Source organism: Meleagris gallopavo, chromosome 2 (assembly GCF_000146605.3).
Source record: "Meleagris gallopavo isolate NT-WF06-2002-E0010 breed Aviagen turkey brand Nicholas breeding stock chromosome 2, Turkey_5.1, whole genome shotgun sequence".
Classification (NCBI taxonomy): domain Eukaryota; kingdom Metazoa; phylum Chordata; class Aves; order Galliformes; family Phasianidae; genus Meleagris; species Meleagris gallopavo.
The window spans coordinates 101697127-101702031 of record NC_015012.2 but is presented as its reverse complement, the minus strand read 5'-3'; positions in this window follow the sequence as shown (position 1 = coordinate 101702031).

Genomic DNA, 4905 nt, shown 5'->3' with positions numbered 1-4905 from the left:
CCATCCCTGGAGGTGTTCAAGGCCAGGTTGGTTGGGGCCCTGGGCAGCCTGATCTAGTATTAAACGGGGAGGTTGGTGGCTTGGAGATTCATGAACCTTGACGTCCCTTCCAACCCAAGCCTTTCTATGATTCTATGCCATTACAACATATACTTTAATATGAGACTGCTCTTCTGATGAGTAGCAAAGCAAAAATTGTAGGACTGTAAATGCATTTATCAGTAATCAGAAGTATATGAAATAAGCAGATCTTACAGTTGGCTTTGCATTGTTATTATTACAATGTCGTGATTTGCACATCTAAAATAATTTTTGTTTGATCACTCTCTATGATCAAAATAAAAGTTATAATTTAGCTAGGTTGGTTTTTATTTTTATTTGGAAGAAAAGTAAAACATATTCCCTAAGATCCTTTTAAAAGGTAGGAGTAACAAAATCATAAAAAATAAAAATGCTATTAAATAGGCTATAAATTTCAAAGTGATACATGAATGCAATAACACAACTGGAGAGTTGGGGAAAATAATAAAAGCAGCCTGTTATAGTACTGACAGTGGAAAGACTACAAAAATCAATAAAAGGAATTTAGGAATCTGAGAAGATGTAAGGTATCTGCTGAAGTAAAATAGAATTTTAAAGAGGAAAGTATAGGTAGCTTACAATCATCAAGAAAAGCAAACTTGTTTTTTTTTTCTGGAGATTACTGGCTTGTTGCTGTTCTTGTTTGTTGTTTTTGTTTGTTGTTTATGGAGGGTTGCTTGCTGTTTTTTTTTTCATGTTGGGTTTTATTTATTTATTTATTATTTGGGATATTTTGTTTCAAATGAAGCAAAAGCATGAAAAAGGAATCTGAGAACCTTGCCATTATAAATTGATGCAGTTAGTATCTCGATCTTGATAATTACAACAGCGCTAAATGCAATGGACATGTAAATGTAATTGTACAAAAGCTTGAAAGTTAAATAACATAGTTCAACCTTTACAATAAAGGAGTTGAGGCTGTTTTCATGAGAAAGAGCTGTGGTTTTATGAAACCATAGCACAACTTTCTTAATTCATCATTTAGTTGTTTCAGTAATAGATATTGGAATGCATTTCCATGCATTTTCAGCAATCACTTGCCTCCTAGGATGTTAAGCGTACAACACTTTCTCTATTCTTAGGGTCCATCAATTTTGATTTCAAAGCAAAATTCTTAAATATCCGTGAAGAAAGTGTAATTTATTTTCCAAGCTATTTTTGCTCTTTTATCAAAATTCTTCACAATGTTGAGATTTTTAGTATTTTCTGTCACTCTATCTGTTTGATTATTCATTATTCATACAAAAGAATTCATGTTTTTAACACTCTTCACTCTAATACTTGTGATTATTCACCTTATGACAGTTGAGAGGAATTTGAAAGAGGTATAAGAAATATATAGATATGTTTCTGGTCACCCAAATAATATAACATTGTAACTATATTCCTTTTTTCATTCATTCTTTCTTTTATTTTTTAAAATCTGATAATTCATGGGACAATCTTCTTTCAGAATGAATAATGGCTAAGGAAGAACATTAGAAAAAGCTTATTGTCTAAAAACTACTAGAACGCATGAATAATACCATGCTCTCATTTGCAGAGAGTACATTAAAATTGACTGTGTATTTAAATTTAAAGCAATTGGGCTCTTTCTTAGAGTGACAGAAAAAGAGACTGTTTAAGTGAATTGAGAGAATCTGGATTTATTTCTCTTATGACATTTATAGCAAATAGCTACATGCACATGTGCTGCTCATTTGCAGCATCTATGATTTGGCAAGTGAACTGATATGGAAGAAAGGAAAAAAAAATGTTTGAAAAAGAAGACTATGAAGTTGCTTTTGAAGGTACATGCTCCACAACATTGGACAAAACCAGAGTTCTCCTTATGAAAAAAACGCAATGTGGACGTAACATGTAGACAGCTCTGGAACCCTAGTCATTGCTGGAAAACAAAATAGCCTCACACGAAATCAAATAGCCTACTCCTCAAAGGCATCAATACATCAATATTTACAATAAATTGCAAAGAAGCCAAGATACTGACTGCCATTATGTCAGAATGCTATTATTGTCCTTTTTTTTTTTTTTCCCCAAAAGGTCCCATCAGACACTAAAAACCTTTGAGTTTGATATTTGCCACACTATGAAAGCTCATCTGAAATATATGACATAGATAGGAAAAAATTTATTAAAATTATTCTCATTGAGTGGTGGAAAAGACCTAGCTCCATAAAAAATATATATATATTTCCCAGAAAAAAAATAAAACTATAATCTCTGTCTCTAATACAACTTTTAAAATAGCCTCTATCATGCAAAGTTATAAAAACACCACTTTAAAACATTTGTCTTAAAAGCACCTGTTAGATATTATTTTATACTTTGTGAGTTCAATAATTTGACAATTCTCTTTCTTGTGCTTTAATAAAACTACAGCAAGATGTAGTTCTATGTATCTAAGCAGGTATTTAAGTGTCCTATGGTGTTCAGAGTATTAGCAAAAGTGAAAGGACACCAAAAAGGCTACAGGATACTGGTAAAGCTGTAGCTAAGTGCCTGTATATTAAATTAAAGTCATTGTAAAGGAGAGTAATTATAACCAGCGTACGAGCACCAGCCAGAATAGAAGTGTGGATGAGTTTGTTGAGAACACAGGAAAGATTTGCAAATATCTGACATCATCACCTTCTTTCGCAGTGCCCCAGCCTAGCTTATCTCTGTACTAAGAAGTTATTACTTTGTATGGAGGTCTTTGAAACATTTTTTGGATTTGTTTGAGTATCTAAAGTAACAGGTTTCTTAGAGAAGTTGTCGTGGCCCCAGGTTGCCAGAGTTCAGGAAGTGTTTGGACAACATTCTGAGATATGGAATTTGGATTTTGGGTAGTCCTATGTGGCTCCTGTGGGAGCCAGAATCTGAATTCTACTATTCTTGTACGTCCCTTCGAACTCAGGATATTCTGTGATTCTATGATTTGAGCTAGCTCTTTCTTCAACAGTCTGTATGCTTCTGTATGATTAGTTCTAAAATCAATTTAGCTTCCCAATCCAAACGTGCAGAAAGTATAACATATGGAAGAACTTCTTTACAGTAAGGATGACAGAGCATGGAACAGGTTGCCCAGAGAGCTTGTGGAGTCTAATTCTAAGGAGATATTCAAGACCTATCTGGATGACTACCTGTAGGAAATCTGCTTTAGAAAGGGAATTGTACTCAGTGATCCCTTGAGGTCCCTTCCAACCCCTGAAATTCTGTGATTCTGTGAAGTGCAATTCAGGGCAGGCATACTTTCTCTGTAGAAATAACTCATAGCACAGAACAATCAGGTTTCTACTGTGGATTCATCTACATTAACGATTTGATTTTATCTTAGGGTGCTTTTGAAATGACTGTCCTGAGATACCCATTCACCATGATTTGATTCATATTAGCAGCTGTGGTTGCATGGGCTGAATTTCTTTGGACAGAAACTTCATCGACTAATGTTTCCTGTGTAATGCACTCTGACTATGAATGCTCCTTCATACACAGACTACACTGGATGCAGTCTGAAGTAAATGGGACATCAGACCAGAAGCACCAATAATTTCACTCTCCACATCTACTCACTTTATACTACATCACCTGTGGTATGTAGAGAGTTTTGTTCTTCCAAAATAGGGTCTCAAAAAATGAAGGTTTCAAATAAAAACCTCAGATATGAGGAAGGTGAAATGCTGCCCAGTGAGACATGGAACAGTTTGCCCAGAGAAGCTGTGTATGCTTCCATCCCAGGCAGTGTTCAAGGCCAGGTTGGATGGCACTTTGGGCAACCTGAACTAGTGGGAGATGTTGCTGCCAACAGCAGGGGGTTTAAGAGTTACTTCCAGACCAAACCATTCAGCAGTTCATACTAAGACGTATCAGATGTCATAGCCATGCTAAAGTATAACTCAATATATGTTTGGAGCCACTGGAAACCATCTTGTTACAAATATCCGAATTTTCATTGCTTTGTATTCTACAGTCAAATTGCATATTATTTACTACATTTAAAATATAATATATCTCAGACATTTATGTTGTGACTCTGTGTTTTATTTGGTGACCACTGTAAAAAAATTAAAATAGGTAATATTGCCATTGCAAATAACTTTTTGATCTGCATTAAGACCAAGATTTGACTCTAAAAAAGTTAATAGCGAACTTTTGACAATCATAAAGGAAATATGCATTATTATTTAAGAAATTAACAGAAATGTAGCATAATTGTTTGAAAAACATGTAACATATACTTACACTCTTTTTTGTAACTGTAATGCATGTTTGTTTGTTTTTTTTTTGTAGAGAAAATGCCAATTCCATTTCAAAGAACAAGAACATAAAAGAATATGTAATCTTAAGTCATTTGGTAGAAGTAAGTTGAATGAATTTATCAATATCCAAATCAGTGATCTTTTTACTAGGACTCAGTTTGGATAATCACTCAAGCATAGCCTAATTCTATCTTCATGTGATGTAATATTTCAAAATAAATAATAATTCTCCTAAAATCAGGCACAACAATTCTCATTTTGTTGAAGTCAGATCCTATGTATTTGAATGATTCAGATTCTCTCCATTCATGTTATGCTTAGTGCCAGATATGTATCTGCAGAACTGACCTCAGGTGCCAATTCCTTTTCACTACCTGCCAGGATTAGACTCCAGATTTCCTTGGAATTACTGTCTGTTGCTTTATTTTATCCTTCAAGGACTATTTACTCAATTACAGGCAAGTCTATTCCTTTTTATTTTCACACTTTTTTTAACCTTTTTGTTTTTCCTTTCCTTTTCCTTTCCCTTTCCCTTTTCCCTTTTCCTTTTCCTTTTCCTTTTCCTTTTCCTTTTCCTTTCCTT